We start from the raw sequence: 23,494 nt of genomic DNA, 5'->3' as shown, positions 1-23,494 counted from the left end.
ATAAGGACAGGGAGCTCACTTAAGTATTGTCATGGTCTAAACAGAGCAGGGAGACGAGTCTAAATTGCCTATTACTAACAAGTGAGAAACAAAGGAAAGGAACCAAAAAATCCTTTGCCCCATCCACACTCTTCCACCTCCTTGCCTCCCCGGGTGGTGCAGGGGAACGAGGGAATGGGGGCTGTGGTCAGTCTCCAATACTTCATCCCTGCAGCTCCATCACAGTCATTTTCTGCCCCTCCTCCAGCATGAGGTCCCTCTCACGGGATGCCGTCCTTCACAAACTGATCCTGCATGGGCTTCCCACAGGCAGCAGCTCTTCAAGAACTGCTCCGTACTATGGGGTCCATCCCCAAGGAGCAAACTACTCCAACACAGATCTCCCATGGGTGGCAGCTCCCCCCAGTCCCTCTGCTCCTGTGTGGGCTGCAGCTCCGGCCTGGGGCCTGCTCTGGCAGGGGCTCTCGATGCCACATCCACCTGCTCCACTGGGCTGCAGCGTGGAGATCTGCTCCATGTGGGACCCATGGGCTGCAGGGGGACAGCCTGCTCCACCAGGGGCCTCTCCACAGGCCGCAGGGGAACTGCAGTTTCAGCACTTGGAGAACCTCCTGCCCTCCTCCTGTGCTGATCTTGGGGTCTGCAAGGCTGGTTCTCACTCCTCGCTCTCCCAGCTGCTGTTGAGCAGCATTGTTTTTCCCCCTTTCTTAAATCTGCTCTCACAGAGGCACAAACATCGCTTGTTGGCTCGGCTGTGAGCAGGAGCAGGTCACTTTGAGGCTGGCTAGAACTGGCCCTTTTCTAACAGGGCAGCTTCTGGATTCTTCTCACAGAGGCCATCCTTGCACCCCCCCACTACCAAAACCTTGCCCGTAAACCTGCTACAGGCATCCAGAGCTTCTCTGGGCAGCCTGGGCCAGGGCCTCACAACCCGCGTGCACACATTTAGTTTCCCAGTTTCACTGCCAACCTGATCTTGCTATTCTCATAAAAATAAAAATTCTGCTGAAAAAGATCAGAATATTTATGTTTCATTTTATTCCTTTCAGCTTATTCTTCTCCATGTTTCAATATATAGATAGAAAGAAATAACTTGACTCAAAGCTAGAGTCATAGACAAATCCTCCACCTTTCTCCTTTGTGTGGGATTTTAAAACATTCTAGTATGGATTTTGCCACTATTCTCATTTTTTCACACTTTTATCTCAAAGGGCTTTGTAAAGAGTTAGTTTATAAGTATGTATGGTAACTGCACATGGAAGTATGATGGCAAAAACAGCTTATGTGTTGCTGTCTTCATCACTAGGAGCAGTTTTCCTCAAAAGCCGCTGCTGAGGAGGAAGACTACACTTTCTGGAAACTGCTATGGAACCTGTAAGTTGAATTTCAGCACATTTGAAAACAAAGTGTTTCTATTTACATTCGAGCCACAATTAATTAAAATTAAGTTTATATCTGTGAGATGACTGTTTCTGTTCTGAAACTAGTAATGTTTTGAGTCTTTTCTCCCTACACCTCCTCAATCGCTGTCTGTGACACATCAACACTTTCTGCTTTATTTCTATTAGGTATAATTTTATTGTTATTATTTTTATTTATTTATATTATTTTTTATTTTTTTTTTTGGTGGAGATCTAAGTATAAGTACCCACACAGATTTATTCAGATTTTCTTTTTTAGAAAAACAGACCTGAGTGATACACATTACCATTTTCAGATTTATATGCGAAGTGGGCACAAGGCACAGCTTTCTTATAACTATTTATTCTGCAGATTAAGTCACAATAAACTTTTTGGAACAGTTTGTCTGTCAATAGTAGAATTCTGCCCCACAGAGATGCCCAGTCTTTTCCATAATGTTGTACTAGAGTTAACCACCTGACACTGGTTACTGTCCTCTCAGTTAGAAGGCCTGGCTGAAAGAATTTACCAATTACAATTAGCAACACAAGATTTATGTAAGTAAAACCCCAAATTATGAGAGTACAGAGAGCTTTCTATTTTTCAGACCAATGATACTAAGCATCTCTGAACAACTTGTAGGAAACAAGTACTGTGCACTTTTAGTGAAACATCCATGAAAGTTCTCATCTTTCCCTCACCCAGCTTTGCCTCCTCCAAAAGCTATATGAACATTTGACTGTGCTTTTACTGGATCAGGCCCTTGTTATTACACTTATAAAATGATGCATACTGTATCATGGCTATACCCTACATAATGCAAAATTATGTCACACTTGTACTTGAAGTTGTTAAGACAGTGCCTTTAAAACACAACGAAGGTGAAAAAAGTGAAGGTGCTAATAACTGGAATTTTCTCAACTCTTAAGTGCTCACTTCTCTAACAAATTCATTTGAGAAAACAGTTGAGATAAAATCTGTCATTGTACCAAGATAAACCACTGGCTACTTCTGAAAGTGAAATGGGTTATCTCTACTGTTTTGCAGTCTGTTATCTTTGGGAACCTTCCATAACTTTTCAATATGTTCTTCATATTTATCACACTTACTGGATAATTATTGTTTTTATCTCCATTTAAACATGATTACATGTATCTTAGACTGGTAGGGCCTTGCTTATCTTATGAGTTCTGCTAACATCTAACTGCTAACAGCAGTACCACCTGCGGTACTGCTAATTTTCTGTAGTAGTGACTGAAGAGACACATGAAGTATAAGACAGTACAAGAAGCACAGAAATGACAAAGTAGCAAATAAGGACCTTGATATTTGAGGCACTGGGAAATAATACAAAAACGTTGGCAAGCTGGTGATGTAGTGATGCGCTGAAGGTAACATGTTATGAATCTCTGAGTCTGCTAAAAGACAAAAAGCATCTGAAGGAAAGCTGGAGGGAAGAAAAAAAAAATAAAAGAGAGTGAGGCAGATGAATAGACAGAAGCATAACGAGATTTGGAAGTTTAGGCAGAAAAATATTTTATAATTTCTCTTGTGTACTGTAGTTTATCTAGGCAATTACATTGAGAAAGATACCAACCCACTACTGGAGATCTGTGTGGATAGGACTAAAAATCTTCTATTACTCCCCAAAGGGAAAGACAGGTCACTGTTTTTTTTCCAACTCAAAGGAAAAGACGCTTTATGTAGAGGCTTAGCCCAATAATCCCATCTAGAGAGAAATAAAGTCTACCGAAGCTAACTCTGAAAGCTCTCTGAGGACAGAACATGCACACCACCCAAAAGAGATGCTCCCAGATCCTTAGTTGAGGCTTTAACTTTTCACGCTTTATACATGGTTATTAAATTTCATGCAAGGTGAAGATTTGCTTTTGAAAAAGGAGGAAGTCTGCCTGAAGCTATAGCAAATTAGTATTGTTGACCTTGGCCATGACTCTGCTCCTGTTTGAGTTAACAGAAATACTCCTATTGATTCCCCTGAGACCTGGATCAAGTCTCCTGTTGAAGTAAAATTGAAAACTGTAGGTTAGAAAAAATTCAGGCAACATTAGGTTTACTAAGATAAAACAGCATGTTATAATATCAAAGAGTTACTGTCTCCTGTACATTGTTTCTTTTATTAACAAGAAAAACTGTTGTTTATGTATCCAAAAAGACATTGGAATCTTCGTTAAGCATGAGAAGGAATTCCTTAAAGAAGTTTTATAATTGTTATTTAGATGAAAACTAAATCTATGCCTTTTTATACATGCAAGAATGTATACATAGAACATCTGATAGGCCTGGGCAGATCAGAAGGAGTAAGAAGATTCACTTGTTCTGATAAACTGAGATAACTTCTTAAGACCATATCCTCAAAGAGATTTAGATGTCTACATTTCACTGAACTTTTTTTTTTTTTTTCCTTTTTTCTGTTTCAGTGAGAATAATAGTATAATAGCATTACTTTCTCAGAAAGCTTGTGCCAGTATATAAGCTTAAAATGCATTTTTTTTTTTTCATTTTCTTGGGCTAAATACAACTGTAAAACTAAGGTCAAATCTGACTTTACTATTTTTTCATTAAATATTTCAATCCCAGCAACATGAAAGCTCAACACATTGGCTGGATTTTTGTACCTTCCTAAAAGTCTGTTTATTCCAAAAATCTGCTTTGTGTATTCTTTCACCAAATTTAAAAGTAATTGACAAATAACAAGTAATTGCTGTAGATCAGGTATCAAAAAAAAAAAAAAAATCCTAACAGGCATAATATTTAGAACAGCTAAGGTAAAGTCTGCATGAAAATGTTTCCCCATATATTTTTAAAAATCATCAAATATCATGTCAACAATCAAGAAAACCCATCTATCTTACTCATGAGTTGAAGGGTTATCTAGTGTTCTGATCCAATGTCTATGAGAAACCTCTTTTGTGTTCTAGTGAACTTTAAAGGTATAGACTGTACTGCTACATTTCTGAACTGTTCATTTGATCTATGGAAAGCTTACCTAAGCTTTTCCTAAGTACATGGGAGCAGAGTCAGACCTACAGTGATTTAGTGTCGGTATTCTAAGAGAATGCAATTTTCAAACTAGCATTTATCCCTTACATATATTTATACTAATATAAATAATACATTCCCTGCATGTTTACAAACATTGTTTAAGGTTTTCAAATTTATATTTACGGTATTTAATATTAACTCACATTTCAGGCTAAAACCTACCTGGGTGACCACATGCAACACCCTAAATCCTGTAAAGAGCCTTCTGTGCAGTGTGCACCCATATGAGGGAAAAGCAGCATCCTCAACCCTTTTTTAATGCCAAGAATGAGAAGAGTGCAATAGTTACCTTCTGCCTATGATCTGGGTAGAGGAACTGACCTATTGCATGGTAAAAATGAATTATCTCCCATACAAAGGAAGAAAAAGTGCTAAACACTCGAAGTTCTTGACAGTGGGTTCTTGAAGCTGGGTATCTTGATTATCCAGTAACACAGAGGACAAAGTATAGCTATGATAAGAGAGTTTAGACAGAACACACCAAATTCTTATGTAATTTTCACTAGCTTTTACTGTATGTCTTCAGATCGGGTGGTTTATAAATTTAAGATCACCTCAATGCTTTAGATTAACACAAATCCTTACAAGGTGCGAGCAAATATCACTTTAAGGAATCCATACTTCAGAGAAAGACACTTTCAAAACAGGGAGGACATATTTCTACTGAGCTTTTTTTCTTATGGAATATTATTGATGCTGTTATTAGGAAATCTATATACAGCTGAATTAATAAAAGACTTTTAAGACACTCAACACAAGAATGCCCATTGTGCTTTAGATTTACTAATGTAAGGAGAAACTATAATCCAGAGAATATTACTGATACTTTTGCTTTGGATTCAACAACAGTGACTCAGTTCTACCTCCTAATACAAATATCTCCAAAACTGGAAAACAATCAGTATTTCAGTGCCTCTCTTCACATCAAAGCACTGACAACAGACAAGGGACAGGGACAGGGACCAGAGTTATGAGACTGGTTTTTATCAATAGAGAGAAAGAAAAAAAAAAAAAGGAAAAAAAAAGGCAGCATAATGTGGCATGTACAAAAATATCTCATTATGCAAAAATAAAAAAAACTCTTAAGTATGTGCTTAGCATTATTAGAAGCTTATGACTGAAAAATGAACATGCAACAGCTAAGAACACATCATCACTAAAAGCTAGGTCTTGGAAGTTAGTAAATGCAGAGTGAAAGCCAAAAGTTCAATGTTAATTCTGCCCCATCTGCTTTGTACATTAAAATATTTCGCGTGATTTGAGTCATTTTACATTTCTTGATTTATTCAGGTTATATAGAAAATTCTAACTAGAATTTCTCACAGTCTGACACACATGCATACCAAATGAACATACACATTCTATTTTTGGCTTAAAATTTCAATCTTATTGAGACCTAATAAAGAAGTCCATTTTGAGGGAATTTGACTTAGTAACACTGGTTCTGTGTATGATTGACATTAGCTGGTGGAAATTTAACACCGGCTCAACCTGACAGTATTAAAACATGTAGGGTTGTTTTGAATGCCCTTTTCCTGGATGAGCCTTCAACAGAAAAAATGCCAGGGACCTCAGATAGGAGAAGTTAACATGGGAGCAATGAAGTAACTGGAACTTGCTTTCCTATGGATTTCTGTCCTTTCCTAACTCCACCACTGTGGTACCTCCAGCATCCTCCATTTCCTGTAACACTGACAGTGACCAAGAGCTTCTGCAGTCTGAAGCCCAGATACCAGCTGTCTGATGCTTATCTGCCCACTGCTGGGTATGCTAACTTACTTCCGACAGAGCACATGGTATCAGAGCTCCCCTTGGCTTGATGAACAGTAATCTGAATCTTTTTCCTTCTCCCCAGTAGCTGATTCTCATAAAATTTGAAGGTGCAATCCTTCTCTTGCTAGTCCACTGCAGCTAGCTGAAGGTGACTTGCAGCTTGGAAATTAGTGGGGAAGTCAGATAAGCTCATAGTTATTCATTTGGAAAATCATGCCATACGGCATTTAAGTATGAAAACTAGAGATGAAGATAGAGCTATAGATTTTGTGTGTGATTTTGATGGTATTTTAAATGGCTAGTACAATACATTACTTTTATATGAAAACTGCATATTCAGAAGTACTGTATCTCTGTGTAAACTAAGGATTTCATCTACCAGAAAATAAAAAGAAAAAAGCACATCAGTGGTTCATAAGCATCCTCTATTTTCTTAGCTCACACAACAATCAAACAACAAGGCATTTGAAGCACTCAGGGCTTCATTTAGCATGGAACTTTTAAGTGGATTCTGAAGGTCATGGTTTAAACAGAGGGAGCCGTATTTTCTATTTTGGTCTGGTTTTAATTTGGGCAATCTTTCCATTAAATATAGCTATTTATGACATTTGTTAAAAGCCTATACTGCTAATTTAGCTTAAAAAAAATCTAATGGAGTTGTATTGGAAGTTTTCCATAAAATTAATGTTCCAGACTTAATGGATGTCTAAGGTATCATTATTAACGGGAATATTCCATAAACTAAAATCAGAGCCTTTGAGCTGGTGATCTGATACCGTTAGATCGGAACTTATTGAAAACTGGAACTGTGCCAAAGTACCCAGGAATTCAATTTGAACACCTTATGGAGGTTAATGGTTTTACAGTATTTACTTTAATTAGTGTTTTATTAAATGCTCAATTTCACTCACATACTTAGGAAGAATAGTGGCCAGTCTGTGGGTAAAGTATGACAGAGGTAAGATCACTTTACTCTCTCTCTACTTCTGTCAAAAATACCAATCTTCTGTATGATTTCTAGGGTTATACTGCCTTTGGCTACATTATCACATCACTGAGAAAGCCACATGTGGATATGACTGACTGTATGATGATCCTACAAGACAACAAACTGTAGACCTCCTCTAGGTATGCTTCACATTTGTGGCTTAAACACACATATTGCTTGTGAGGGTATTCAGAGTATCCTCAGGGCACTCTATGGTACTCCAGCATGCAGGCAGCAGACTTTGGGGAATGACTGCTCATCAGAACCAGAGGAGCCTCTTGAACCCAAGTGCAGTAACAGCTGCCTATAATGCCTACTTCAGGTCCATGCCACTCAACAAGCTCAGCCAGGTGGTCCGCAGGTTGCCTCTGAGCCCCCATGCAAACCAGAGATATCATGGTCCTGACCACTTTCCCAGCTCTACTGCAAGGACCTTGGGCTGTCCTGGAGCTGAAATTATTACAAAATGAGAGTTTGTTCCTGAAAACTGAACAGCAAAGAGGTTCAATAAGCGAGTCTCTGCCAAGACCATACTGTGGCTTTCTGCCATTTTGGTCAGCCCATTTTGGGCCTTCTTTACTCATAAAAGCAGAACCCTGGGGTGGGGGGGTGGGGAGATCTACACTGTCTTTGTAGTTTGGTTCAGGAATCTGCTTTTAAAACTGGTTTCTCACATACTGCATTTTGCTTCACATTACAGCATGGTTTCAGGAGCATGACCTAGACTCTGTTTGAGGGGCACTCCAAGCTCTCCTACCGTGCTCCAATTCCAAATGGACATTCAATCAGCTAAAAACTAACTGGTCTGAAGTAAAATCCTTAAAATGCAAATAATGTGGATGTCACACCTCAACACAAAACCATTTTGCTGTACAGATTCACTCACATTGGTCTGCATTACTTAATGATGTAAATATGGACTATGACTCTCCAAAATTTATGGGCTGAGATGTGTCAAACTTGAATTATCAAATGAAGATGAAAAATAAGTTATTGAGGTATGAGAAATTCTGTAATCATGATATATGTGGGATGTCTGTATTTAACACACTCTTTTTACCATTGTGTCTGACCTGTATGCAAGAAGTGAATGTCATAAATGCTTAACCTTCCAACTCATGTATTAGCTTCACAAGGCCACCATATTTAAGCTTGTTTTAATGTAAAATAGACAAACACTATTTCTGTGCATGTGTTTTTTTTTTCTTCACCTCTTATGTGGAAATTTATTCTTTAAGTTGCACCTGCTGTACCCAGTAAAGACACTGATGCATATAGGAGACAGAATCAGATTTTCAACACACACAAAAAACCTCAACACTTGTTATTCTCTTATTTTCTTGGCACTGCAGGACTCAAAAAAGAAATATATCAGCTCATGGAAAGCACATTCCCAGTCTCCAAGTGACACCTAGCAAAAGCCACTGATGTAGACAGATGCCAGTATACTCTATTGTCTTCTACCATTATAGGCAGCTGAATTCAGTAAGCACTCTTAGTACAACTTTGCAAATAGGGATACTGATTTGTTTGCTCGATTCTCTTTTTAGGTTCTTTTTATTACAGATACGGAAGAATTTACAGACTAGGGTATCCTTACTGTACACATATATATATAATTCATAAATTAGTAAATACAAGGAAGATGGAAGAAATGTCTTTTGAATATTTCAGTACTGGTGCAGACGGCAAAGACTCATGTAAGTCGTGGTTCTCAACATTAACACAGTTTAAATACGTGATTATTTTGGAAAGGCCTTTCTTTTCTGAAATCACTGTGGGACTGATTTGAAGGCACATTTAAATACAATATAGCTGGTACTATGAGGTAAACTCAACTTTCTAGTATTTCTGATATTCCCTAGTAATTACCAATGATGAAAGAAATGAAAAAGTATAAGCCTCCTAATATTTACAATAGTGTACTGAAACAGAAGAATATGTACACAGGCAATAACACTGAGTAGTTAATGCAGTAAAGACAAAGTTCACACATTATCTTATCCCCTAGAAACTTATCCATCTGCTAGAATCTGTATATACTTTGGATTTAATTCTTGTCTCTATAAATAACTTTTTTGCAATCTCGACCAAAACACTGGGCTGTATTCCTTGGAGTACTGCATCCAGGTCTGAAGCCACCAGCACAAGAATGTTGATCCGATAGAGCAGGTCTAGAGGAGGGCCACAAAGACAACTGAGGGGCCGGAGCACCTCTCCTAGAAGAAAGGCTGAGAGAGCTGGGGCTGTTCAGCCTAGAGAAGAGAAGGCTCCAGGGTGACCTCATTACAACCTTTTAGTACTTGAAGGGGGCTTATAAAAAAGATGGAGAGTGACTCTTTGCTCAATCAGATAAAAGGTTTTAAACTAAATGAGGGGAGATTTAGATTAGAGGTTAGGAAGAAATTCTTCACGCAGCGGGGTGGTGAGGCACTGAAACAGGTTGCCCAGAGAGGTTGTGGATGCCCCATCCCTGGAAGTGTTCAAGACCAGGTTAGGAGAAACCCTGAGCAACCTGATCTAGTGGGTGGCATCCCTGCCTATGGCAGGGGGATTGGAACTGGATGATCTTTTGAGGTCCCTTCCAACCCAGGCAAGTCTATGATTCTGTGATTGCTTATACCCAGTAAATTAAGGCTATACCTACCAGAGAGGAATCAGAATGACTAATTCACTCATGGTTTTGAAATGAGTGAATATTTACTGACACAAGGTATCATAAATATTTGTATACTGATTTGACATCACAGCCAAGTGATACAATGACCCAAAAGGAAGGAAAGGGGAAAAAAAATAAGGGGATAACAGTTAGGAGTTATCTACACGTTAAAAGAAAGAGAAAAGAAGTTGAATAATTTTTGAATCTTTAAAAATAAAGTAGGAACCAAGAAAACAGAATGTTTTTGACCTAAAAAGATTTAAAAAATACATTATATAATAGGTAGCTAAAAGATCGGAATGGTAGCATAGATCAGTAAGAATAAAAAATTAAAAAAGAAAAAAAGTGAAAACTATATATTCTTTCAAGAAACATTTACAAAAAAAAAGGATATTTCTTTCTTTTACATTAAGTGCTGTGAAACTATTTAACCAAAGAATGTTTTACAAAAAAAATACTATTAAAGTCCACAATATGTACCCTCCAGAAAGCATGTTATTTTAAATGATTTTGTTTTCCAAAATGTTGGCATAGGGAGTTAAAAACATTTCTAAGTCATTGGAAGTAACTTCAGCCTTAGATCATTTCATCAGGATTGCAGTGTTTCGTATAATTCTGTAAGGAAGGTGGCTAAGAAAAAAAAAAATGATAGTGAGGGAAATTAATCTGTGTTAGATTTTCAGCTGTTGAAATCAACTGCAGTGGCACAACTGATTTATAACCACATGGAATATGGCTATGGGGATATTGTAACCCATGCTTTACCTTTCTGATGCACATTGATGTCTTATTTATTGACTGCCTCTGGTGATCTCAAAAGGTGAATGTATTATGCTGTGTTTGAGCTCAGAAATGATGCAGCAGTTTATAGGAGGCAGGTCACAGGAGATTAGGGAAAAATAAAAGGGAATCAGGCACATATTCATTTAATTCTTTCTGGTTATGCACACCACAACTCTGCTCCACAGTGTGGTTGCTAACTTGATGGGAGATCTCTCACTGTCCTTGTTAATGGAGTAGCTGAGAATGATGTTGTGGCCATGGTGTCTGCAACATATTTTCATCTGGCTATCCTATGCTTAGCTCCACAATGCTGCAACATTACAGGGGCCATAAAAGTTGTGAGCAGAAGCAAACATGGCTAAAAGAGCTACGAAGTTCAGGATAAAAGCCAATCAGACCCTTCCAACCCTTCCTTAATAAAGGTATGCACTGCTTACAGCATACCTTTCCTGCAGTCTTTCACAGTGGTGATTTTGTAGCCTGAACATCTCCCCAGTCCAAGGATTCAACTGGAACATCAGGTACAATTTTCCTCTAAAGTCCAGCTAGCTACAAGAGGCAGTGACAACCAGACCTCCTATGTGGTTTCAGTAGCAGGTGCTACCACATGTCTATACCTTAAGTGAGGGAAGGCTTTCAAACTATTTGTTCAGTTCAATATTTAAAAGCACTTTGATGTCTGCATTTCAATCCTTGTATTCAGTGAGATACTGCTTTTACAGGGAAGGTAGAAAGATTCCTTTAAGCCAATGCGTGTGATTTTCTGGTTATAAATAAAGAGAATTATTTCTGACTGCTCTTTATCAGCATTCAGAAATAAAGCTTATTGTATTTAAGACACAAGATACCATGTGTAGCAGACAATTGTCACATCAATTTAATGTGACCTTTAATTACAACGAGGATTGTCCATGCTTTAAATACCTCAACATTTATGGGCCAGAGCAGCAGCTAAGTGCATAGGCAAGTCTGCAATGCTTTCTTCTAGACACTGACTGAGAGCCAGTGCTCTTATGGCAGACAGTAGTAATGTAGTATAATTGACCTAAGGACTGGAAGTTCTAGACATAACTTGAACAGACTGATTATGTGGCTACTCCCTGGTGAAAATGGGGGTGTATATAAAACTCCCATCAGACTGAGGATGTAGAATAGCATCCTTGTCATGTTTCTGCCACCAGGATGAACAAATCAGACCAGTCCAGGTCAGAGGCCCACTGTAAGAGCTTCAAGCAAGCATGGAGAGGCCTGGCTGTGAGGTGTCAAGGCTAGCCTTGAAAACGGCTTGAGGCATTATCATAGAATCATAGAATATCCTGAGTTGGAAGGGACCCTTAAGGATCATCAAGTCCAACTCTTGACACCGCACAGGTCTACCCAAAAGTTCAGACCATGTGACTAAGTGCACAGTCCAATCTCTTCTTAAATTCAGACAGGCTCGGTGCAGTGACCACTTCCCTGGGGAGCCTGTTCCAGTGTGCAACCACCCTCTCTGTGAAGAACCCCCTCCTTATGTCAAGCCTAAACTTCCCCTGCCTCAGCTTAACCCCGTTCCCGCGGGTCCTGTCGCTGGTGTTAATGGAGAAAAGGTCTCCTGCCTCTCGACACCCCCTTACGAGGAAGTTGTAGACTGTGATGAGGTCTCCCCTCAGCCTCCTCTTCTCCAGGCTGAACAGGCCCAGTGCCCTCAGCCGTTCCTCGTACGTCTTCCCCTCCAGGCCTTTCACCATCTTCGTAGCCCTCCTCTGGACACTCTCCAACAGTTTCATGTCCTTTTTATACTGTGGTGCCCAGAACTGCACACAGTACTCGAGGTGAGGCCGCACCAGCGCAGAGTAGAGCGGGACAATCACCTCACTCGACCTACTAGCGATGCCGTGCTTGATGCACCCCAGGACACGGTTGGCCCTCCTGGCTGCCAGGGCACACTGCTGGCTCATATTCAACTTGCTGTCTACCACGACCCCCAGATCCCTCTCTTCTAGGCTGCTCTCCAGCGTCTCATTGCCCAGTCTGTACGTGCAGCCAGGGTTTCCCCTTCCCAGGTGCAGGACCCGGCACTTGCTCTTATTGAACTTCATGCGGTTGGCGATTGCCCAGCTCTCCAACCTATCCAGATCCCTCTGCAAGGCCTTTCCACCCTCAACAGAGTCCACAACTCCTCCAAGTTTGGTGTCATCAGCAAACTTGCTCAAAATACCTTCTATTCCTACATCCAGATCATTTATAAAAATATTGAAAAGTACCGGCCCTAAAATGGAGCCTTGAGGGACCCCACTGGTGACCGCCCGCCAGCCTGACGCAGCCCCATTTACCATAACCCTTTGGGCCCTGCCCGTTAGCCAATTGCTCACCCATCGTATGATTGTTTTTATTTTATCTCATTGCTGAGAAACATTCAGATAATGGCAATACAGTATCTTTAGGTACCATCTTTCCAGGAAAGATACAGGAATGTAAGTTGGAGGTTGAGCAACTGTTGTATTTTTCAGCATAGCAGAAGAAAGGTAAATGGTGGGGAAGCAATGTAATTAAGGGTGAGTGCTAATAGGATGCTTGCTATTCCATGGCACTGTTAAGACTAGCAGCCTACAATCAAAACTGCCTGTTTCTTGAGACAATGATGTTTAAAATATTCAGCCCTTTAAACCACATGAAAATTCCTGCCCTGCTGGTGGCCTTCTTGTAGGTTTTGTTGTTAGCAGGAGTGATTTGGCTCCAGGCAAGGAATTTTAGAGCAACCCTTGTAAGTTGGATGCCAGGGAACAGCAGAGACTAAAAAATCTTCTTCCAGATAGACAAAATATATCTAATCCTATAATAGCTAGCATGAGGTGTTTGGCAGACGTCCCAGAGTGAAGGGCAGAGCTGATCAATATTAAACATTCACAAGCAAGTGGAGCAAACTGACAAGAAAAACGAGGAGGTAGCCACTATTTTGAAAGAAGAGGAAGTTTTGAGGCTAAGAGAAGCAGAGTTAGTATTTGGAGACATAACTGCTATCTCAGTTTAATGTGAAATTATACCATTTGTATTATATAGCTGTTAAACATCATTAACTATCCACAGATTCCTACCTGTCTTACAAGATCTCTCTGGAATACAGCTTTAGCCAGAGCTCCTCAAATTCCGCAGCTGAAACATGCTGTTCTTTTAAGAAAGCAGCTCTGCAGATATTCTTTTAATAATGTTAGTTTATAGATGGTCATCTATATCTTTTGCACAAAAGAGAAGCAAAAACATTAGCAAACTTCCTCACATGACACTGAAGTTTGAAAAAGAGAAGGAAAGTGAAGTTAGTCAATTAAAGAAAAATATTTTCCCCAAAATTTGTTTGTCCTAAGAATATGTAGCTTTTCAACTGCTGGTCCAAGAATTCCATTCACCGAATTTCAGAAAAGGATCAGTTCTAATTCATTCACTTAAGGACACAGTGTGGCCTATGTAATTTCAAATTTCCAGGACAGTTTATGAAATACATCATGATTAAGTTCATCCATGCCTTGAATTTAATTCTCCATTCCTTAGGCTTTTCAGTCTTTCATTCAAGAAAGACTATTCAAAGATCTTAAGTCATAATAAGAACTGTTTTGACATGCAACTGCTATGCAACTTACTGCTATGCACAAGCTAAAACGAGAGTGAATGTAAAGGTGTATTACATTAGGTGCTATAAAGTGAGCTTATAAATCCCTAAAAAATTCCTCCTATTCACTTGACTTTCTACACTTTGTTTTTATATGTCCTTAATTTAAACCAAAATCTGAGTTTTTCCTGCATTCTTCAGATCCCTCTGTTTTCAACGTCCTGGATGCCAGACTTCCATATTTCAGATGCATACCCTGCACACAAAAGAAAGGATATTCAAATAACACTTCAGAATGTCAGTCAAGCGTATTTCCTTTCAAAGTCATCCTCAGTTCATGCTGCTTCTTTTGTACTCCTCCTTATTAAAATACACTTTTTTTCCTTTGAGCACCTGGGAAAGCTGGAGCACCTCTTACCCTATCAGGACAAAATTGAGAGGCACCTTTGCAGTCAGCAGCACCTGATCATAACAGAAGGGACTTCAACTGTTTGGCAAGAATGAAACTGGTGTTTCAATACATCATTCTTGACCTAAATGAAGAAGCAGGGGATGGAGGAGATTCAGGAGTTTTCATCTGAGGGATGGGGCACCCCTTTCACATTTGCTCTTACTAGATGACATTTAACTGTTCAGCATATTAGAAAGGGCAGTCGTGTTGTGATGACTACCTCCAACTGTTGATGCAAAGAGTAATCTTACAATTTTCTTCTCATTATTATTTCTTCCTATTATTATTTAAAAACTTCTACCATCTACTATGAAGGTCACTTTATTACTACATACTACAGAAATATTCTCATATAAGTTAAAGATAATTCTCCAGATTCCCTGTGTTTTCTGTCTATACTTAATTCTGCTATAGTAGAAAAAAAATACAAAAATAATCAATAAACTCTTAAATCACATAGGAACATAAGGAGAAAAATGAATGTAAATTAATAGTTGCTGTGTAATTCCAAAGAAGAAAATTCAAAGAAACTAGGCAGCATCCAAATCATTTGTTGCTGTGAGGTTGTTGAATGATAGCTCTGGGAATAAAATTCCAGCAAGATTTGTCAGTTAGTCAAAATGAATGTTTGTAATTATGAAATAAAGTGAGTTTTAATTCAATTGACTCAAAATAGAAAACAGAACATAAATACAAACTTGCACAGGAGAAACTAGAGACAGAAAACAAATCATGATTGTTTACAGAATCTCCAGAGTCAGAGTATTTTAGCATATGCTCATTTTCAAGGCTTTGGGAGTGGCAACTGATTTTTATTAATGATCCCTATAGAAGTAATAGAAGGGATGCTGGACATGACAGTCAAAGACTCTTCTAACCTTTGTGTTCATATTTACCTGACCAGACAATATTCATAGCCTGATGTAATTGCAGTTATAGTGCTAACTGATGCAATAACTGTACAAACACTACAAGGAACTTTACAATTTAGTATAAAACAATGAATACTACCTAGAGACATATTAAACAGTATGAATATAATTTTGCTACTCTGAAAGTCCGAATGCATTCTATTCTGTTAACATCATAGTTACTCAGTTCACTCTGCTAGAGCCCACAGCATTCTACTGAGCTAGGAAGTGCTACATTCTTCTAAGAAGTGCTATTAGTATTAATAGGTAAGCCATGCATGACATTTGTAAAACAGAAATGTTGCACTGCCACCACTTCAGTGATCACATTAGCTTGTTGTGTGCAACATGTAATAATTTGACTGCAGCAGTACCCAAAATGGCCTGTTTATTCTAGACCATCCTCATGACATACCTAGGCCATGAAAGCTTCTGAAGACCTCTAAGAAAGCCCCTCTAGCACTCATAGTTCTTCCAGATGCGAGTGAATAGTGTCACCTTGGCATCAGTAGTGAAAATGTATCTTGATACTTAGGGCCACTCCAAAAGCCAGACTTTCAGATCCCTATAAATAGCTCCAACAAGACAAGACACAACGAATCTGCTGAGCTCTTTATGTCTTACTGTAGAAGTCATCAATAAACTTCACACTCTCTGTAAGTATAGGCAAAAGCAATGAAAAAGTTCTGTGGCAATATCACCATGTGACTTCCTAAGTATTTTCCAAGTACATTCTCTCAAAGTAAGACAAACTGAAGTTTAAAAAGCAAAAGACTATGTTGAGCATAGTTAGCAGGACTCTGGAACAAGAACCTGAAGAATTCCTAAGCAATTTACCTACTCAGCTGCTCAAAGCAACTGACACAATATCTGTTTCCATAAGATGGCAGAGGGCACCATCAGTTAAAATCACTTGCCAGTTCTTAGTCTTCTGGGATATTAATTGCAGTCAATGGGCCAGACATCACTTGATTACTCTTGTAGAGCCCATAAGAGGCCAACTGTGCATTTTTCTCAGAGTATATTCAGCACTAAATAGCTTTTGGGGAAAGCTTTAACAAGTTGCATAGTTATACAGTAGTGTAAGAAACAGCCAACAAACTTCAGACCAGAAAACATACAAATTTGTAAATTTATTCAGGAACAAAAATAACACAAAACCTTCAGAAGTTTTAAGCTGCATAGGCAAATTCTTCAGTAGAACTTTATTCTCCGTTGTTAAATGTGAAAACATCTCACAGACTTCATTAGACCTCTGAATGTTGTGATGAAGAGCAGATTGATGCATGCTTTAAAAAGCCTCTCTAACTACTTTAGTACTAAGTATAGTAAAAAATAATTGTAATGGTAGTGTCACATGCTAAACAAAAAGTCACTGAATCATACTCTTTAGAAAAACTGATCCCTGGAAGTAACGAATAAGGAGAGATTACTATCCTGACCTCAAAAAGTAGTAACATGAGAATTGATTTCTGCTTATCCTTCCCACGTATGAAACTCTGTATCAGACTGTTTTCTCCCAATAATGCCCTCTTGTGGCCTGGATCATTCTTAACAGTAAATTCTCTTCTACCTGCATGCCTGGTATTCCATAAACTCCAGCCTCTGGACTTTAAATAAAATGATTACAGTTTTCTTCCAGTTTCTCCTACTTTGCAGCAAAACATTTGCTCTGCCTGCTCCTAGCCTCCTCCTTCCCTTGAAACTGAGGAAGCTGAAGGACAAGTTTCTTTCAGCTGCTGCAGGACCACCTACAGCAACATCATTACCTACTGCCTTTGGAAAGATTTGAAGATCCCTGGAAGTGTTTCAAAGCTGCTGTTGCCAGTGACACAGGAGGGTCTCCTTACATTTCTGGGATTCACTTTTTCAATCATAAACCCACACATTTTCTAGTATTTCCTCTACGTCAGTCTTTAATATACTCTTTTAGCTCACAACACATCTAGATGGATTATTGTAGAATAAAGTAATTCCCATTCCCAACTGATTTACTAGGATGTTGGTCACTGAACCATCCTTCCTTTTTTTAATTTCCATTATGGAAGTCATATGGTTTCTCAGAAAACAAGTTGATTAAATTAGGTGAAATACATGGAACATTCCTATAGCTATGTTATCAGGAAAATCTCATCTATATATTATCCTTGAAAACTTACAAGCAGTTGTGCCTGAAACATATTGTACTGTTTGACTCAGTCACTGATAACTAACTATTTAATTGCGATCACAGAAAAATGTGCAGCATGTGTCAGCTATGCAGTAAACAGCCTCTAGTGTTTGCTTTTTTAAACAAAATGCTCCCCCTGCCTCCTCCAGCTGATTTATAATAAGTAAATATGCAACTTTAATATAGTGGGGTTAAGAGAGAATAAAAGCTTGAAAAGGGAAAATACACAACATTAAAAAACAGATTTTTTTTTTTAGTGCAGGTGCATCACAAAGGTCGTGTCAAGGAAGCTCTCAATCAAATCCTTATTACCAAGGTGTAATAACTTTTTGTGAAAGCAGCCTGCTTATCTAATTGACATTCCAACATTCTGTATCTTGACCTAGAAGTCAGGATAATACTGATCTATTATATATAATTGCAGATGTTTTTATCTTTCTTTTTCTGATTATTTAGGTTTTCTCAAGAATTTATTTATGATTTTATATCATTGTGGTTTTATTCTAAGGTATTGTGATCTCTTACTAGGTCACCAAATAGCTGTGAAAGGGATGATATAAGACACTGAAGCAGGGTAGGAATGGCTAAATACCATCATAGACACTAGGAAATAAGATCCTTTGACTCTCCCAGAGACCTGGAACCTAGGGATTAAATAACTTGGTGTTCAGTATTGCTGCTGAAAATTGCAGTATTTAAATGAACCAGTTTAAACTGGTTCAAGTTCATTAATTGCAGCTTTTGTAAGGAAATAATCAAGTACATAGTACTTTTGTCCATCAGTTTCCTATTCATGGCTTTTCACCAGAAATACAAAGAAGTAGAAAACACTGTTTTACCTGATATAATGTCCAAATTTTCCTTCAAAATAGACAGTGACACACAATGTTTGAAAGGCAGATAGGCTACCAGTGTCAGTCCATTCTGTCTTCAACTACATAGAGATATCTAGTTTACCATTTTTCCTAAATTTCATTCACCAAGAGTCCCAGCTTCCTGCCATCTGCTCCCACTCATTATATAGTCTAACCTACATTTTTATTAGGAAAAGCGGTGCTGAAGGCTTTTTCAAGTTATGGATAATTTTGAATCATTGATTTAGTCACATGCGATAGCTTTTCCAATTAAAATATTTTTAATATAGGATATTTAATAATTCTTTTTTTGAGCTTTCAGAATCTTTTAAATGTGCCTCATTGAACACCAAGTAGTTAATAAGATTTTCCAGCCACCCACAATTTGTCATGCCTGAAAACATATTATGAAAGCAATTTTGCAAATTAAAAGAAATTATACATCCACCAAAATGTAGCATAAATACTGTCAAATGTGCACTAAATGCTAACATTCTAGAGTCCATAGAAGTGACATTATCACAGTAGCACTAAGTATAGCAATGATATCAAGCTTCAGGGGGGATATTTGATATCACTGATGACATTACAATGTAGGAAAGGGGAGAAAGAAATGCATGGATGAAGAAATCTTGATTCCTACTACAGTGGCATATGATCAGGAAAGAGTGAGCATTAAGCATTCCAGTCCTTATAAGCAACCTGTGGTTATCTTCAAGGATCAGTTACTGCCAGTGTGCCCCATTCATGCTCTCTCACAGGGAAAGAAAGGAAAAGTGTAACAGGAATCACTTATGGTAAAGGAGAGATGAAAAGCTGAATTATTAAAAGTTATGTTAGTCCAGAGTTAGCTTTTTAGGAAACGGAGATGCTTCTGACAGTACTTTCTACCTGTAAAAGGTAGTACTGTTTGTTTGTTTGTTTTTGTGTATTTTTCTTAATACCCCAAGCGTGCTTGGGGTAAAAATGACACAATCATCCAACATAGGGAAGGAAGAAGAAAGAGATACTCAGATTTTATTTCAGTCCACGTGATCTTCTGGGAGAAAGTTAACTGACTGTTTATGTTTAATGGTTTTAAGATATCATTGTGATTTTTAATGGTTTAGTTCACAAGCTAACTTGGAATAATTGTCTGTCTCTATATCAAGTCTTCCTACGCAATTTCGCTCCAGGTAAGGAATGATGTATTTTCCATAGAGGAAGGAAAGGAATATCATCTGATCTTTTAGGATCTTTTTATATCTAAGTATACATTAGAGATCTTCAGAAACTTGGCTATGTAATAGTCTTTTCAAAAGCAATCCCAAGATGAATCACTTACGTAGTTCTCAGGGACAGAAACGCATTCATTTCCATTAATGTAATCATAACCTACAGAAGACTATTCAAAAGAATCACATCTTTACCATACAATATCAAAGCCAGCAGTAACAAAAAAAACAATAATTACATTGTGCTACACTGCTGGAACTAGCTGTTCAACAGAAAATAGAGATAAATTTATCTTTGTTCAATTCTTTTAATTTCAGCCATGCAGGCCCATCCTACATGCCAGCACATGTGCAGTGTACCAGGAAACACCATGGCTGTAAATTAGAATGAAGAATCAAGTAACTTCCTTGTTTTAACCCTCCCTCATTTAAGCCTTCTGCTTTCTTGTTCTTCTTAGAACTTTAAAATAATGATATTTACTAAAATCATTGAAAAGTTTAACCAAAGATTTTATATGGTACATGTAAATGACTACTAAAGCAAAGAACAACTATGTCAGAAGTAGGATTAAATATTATGCTTCCTAATTTCCTAACGATGTTCTAGTTCAGTAGGTCACACCAAGTTCGACTTGCAAAATCACTTGAGCCAACGCTAACAAACTCATCTTACATCAATGTGTTCAAACAGATAAGAGATCTCCATGCTTAGTGGCTCATAAAAATAAAATATACTTATCTTGGGTCCTAAATTAGAGGATAAACAATTAATTTTAAATGGGCAGTTGAGTTTAAACCTCATAAATCCTCTTGAAAAAACAGGGTAGGTAATACTCATTTCTGTAAGAAGAATTAATTGAACAGATTAACTGAATAAAGGAAAACATTTTGCGCACACATTGTTAAAATGACCAAACACTCCCCTGTTTCCTTTATAGAATAACTTTACACAGGTTCAATAGAGAGAGAAGTCCACATCTCCCACTGTTCTACAAGCCCCATTATCTAGCACAGAAGCTAAAAAGCCTCGATCTGGTAAACCTGAATCAAAAGATATGATGAAGTCTTAATAAAAGTAATATGAAGACATTAATGCTAGTGAGAGGAGGAAAAAAAAAAAAAAAAAGGAAAAAAAAAAGAGAGAGAACCCAGTAACTGGAACTGTTTGAAAAATGCCCAATTTAAGAAATAAGACAAAATTTTGATTTCTTCCACATGTATTTAAAAACTAGCTCATCTCTTGTAATAGTTACTTTACATTCCCCTCTGCCACCCCCTTTCCCCCCTCCCCCCCCCCCCACACACACTTTCCTCCTCTTCTCTACTTAGTTCCAAATTTTTCACTTTTTGGATATTTGAACACTTGGTATTTTTCACAAAAAAAAAAAAGGCTATTGGATAATTTTTTTCTAAGATAGTTTAATATTGAAAAAACATTTAAAAAGTGTTGACCCTGTTGAGGAATATGATGAGAACACGATTTATACTTGCCAAAAGCTAGAAAATTTATTTCTCACACAGATTCCTGCATTGGAGGTATGGAACAACACAAAGAGAGTAGAGGTGGCCATGGTCTCTATCCTGTCACTGAGGCTACATGACAGACAACAAAGTAGGCCATTGATAATGTATAACACTTGTACAAGGTTACAGTTTCTCCTGAAAAGCTTGTCCAAGTTGTCTTCTAAAACATGGGCTCTTTAAAACTGGATATTTCTGTCTTGGGGCATAGTCTGACAGGAATTTGCATTTTCTTGTTTGCTATTTAGCCAGCTAACAAGGGATAATATATTAACATCTGGATTATTCATAAACCAAAACTCTTGGCTAATCATGGATGTGTCTTGTGCCTCTATGTGTTGATATATATACATATATCAACAAAGTAACAACAAAAAATACCATACAAAACAGACAACCCCTTATTCCCTTCCTATTTCAACTGCATGGAGAATGTGTTCACTGTGGGACCTCTTACCCTCTTCTTAGATAGACAACATTAACAGAAGACTTAAGAAAAAGATCCTTTGGGATGACAACAGCCAACCAATCTTATATAGCTTAGTACACGTTTGCATGTAGTCCCAGAGTTATGATGAATTACCTGCCAGTCTGCAAGAAAATTGCAGTCATGCCACTCCTTTTCCTGCAAGGCTGAGTCAAATTATTTGGTGTTTGCTTCAAGGGCCCATATAGGGCATACTTTCCATGGAACAGCTGATATGCAATAGCTTTTGAAGAAAGTGACATGTTTATAACCAACAGGCTCAGTTAAGCAGGATTCAAATTTTTCACAGCAGAATTGAGAGATCAGTGAACTGGTCAAGAAAAGCCTGATTTTCTAAATAGTTTCACCAACAACACCACAACTGTCATTTCCTAAGACCAAAGACAAGCACACACACAAAAAAGTCTTTATTCTTCTCAGTTAACATTTTCATCATTTTTGTTTAGCACACACACACAAGTTGTAGAATGTACAGTTCATTAAACTGATACCATAGTTTACAATACCTAAAACTAGATGTCCTTTTTCAACAGTGTAAACCTAGTATCTCTGACTGAAGACCAAGACAGTTTTTTTTTTTCTCCCTCTACATGTTTTACAGGTGAAAGATGTCAATTTGGCAACTAGAAGTACATAGCATGTAGCTGTAGCTGGGCATAGATACATACATACATATATATATATATATTTTTTTAAAGTTTATGCAGTTCTTTATAATGTTAAAAGAATGACTGAAGGGTTTTTTTTGTGTGCGCTTTTGGTGTTGTTTTGTTTTTTAATAAATGAGAAACATGGGTCTGAAAGGGGCCTTGGAAATCTCAGTAAAAATCATACCAAAAAAATTATGTTTTGTCTCTTTAAACAGATACCCAGATAAGAACAACATAACAGTAAAAATTGATAAAATTGATGGTAAACTTTCGACCTATCAATAACCCCTATCAAGGGTTTAAAATGTTCATATATATATATATAAATATATATATATATTATACTATATTATATATATATAATTTATATATAATATAAATATATATATATATTCTCCAACAGAAAAAGTGAATGCAGATTTTTCCTGTTTCTCACCCACCTTAGACTGAACTATATGGCTCAGGTGATGCCTTTGGAGAGGCATTTTTATATATTAAATTAAAAAAAAAAAAGAAAGAAAGAGGGGAAAAAATAAGGGGGAAAGGGGAAAGAGAGAAACGCAAAAGTAAAGGAGCAAATCTAAGTTATCAGCTTGGATGTTTACTTAGATATATAGATACCAAACTCAAAACTTGATTTTTCAAATATCAAATTTCAATGAAGTCGATCTGTTGACTAGAGAGACCTTACAATTGAAGGATGAATTAACGAGTTCTGAATTTCTTATGAAAATCTGCAACTGGAAGTCCCTCGTTGTGCAAACCCAGAAGCATTTGTTCACTCCTACACTGAAGTGTCAAATTAGCTAAAAGAGTCAGATTATTTTTAGTTATGATTGCAAATTAATCAAAGATAGTACCCACCTGATACTGTGGAAATATAAATACTTGTTCCAGATTACAAAGACTTTTGGTTTATCCTACTTTAAAATGGGAGATTGGGTGGAGGAATTAATCTCATTTCATTGCATCTTCCAGATTCT

General features: G+C 37.7%; 1 protein-coding gene across 9 annotated transcripts in view; it reads right to left on the bottom strand.

The window, feature by feature from the left end:
* The window catches only part of LOC119717758 (uncharacterized), a 518,405-nt gene that overhangs the window by 200,706 nt on the left and 294,205 nt on the right, over positions 1–23,494 (bottom strand). The window contains exon 4 of one of the 9 annotated variants that reach the window (XR_011811363.1): positions 14,383–14,509. The exons of the other annotated variants lie outside the window; for them this stretch is intronic. The gene's annotated coding sequence lies outside the window, so the exon portion shown is untranslated. Of the gene's footprint in view, positions 1–14,382; positions 14,510–23,494 lie in introns of those variants that run through there. 9 annotated transcript variants of the gene reach the window in all.

The sequence above is a fragment of the Anas platyrhynchos genome, chromosome 9 (assembly GCF_047663525.1).
Source record: "Anas platyrhynchos isolate ZD024472 breed Pekin duck chromosome 9, IASCAAS_PekinDuck_T2T, whole genome shotgun sequence".
Taxonomy (NCBI): Eukaryota; Metazoa; Chordata; class Aves; order Anseriformes; family Anatidae; genus Anas; species Anas platyrhynchos.
This window is presented reverse-complemented; position numbering and strand designations above follow the sequence as displayed.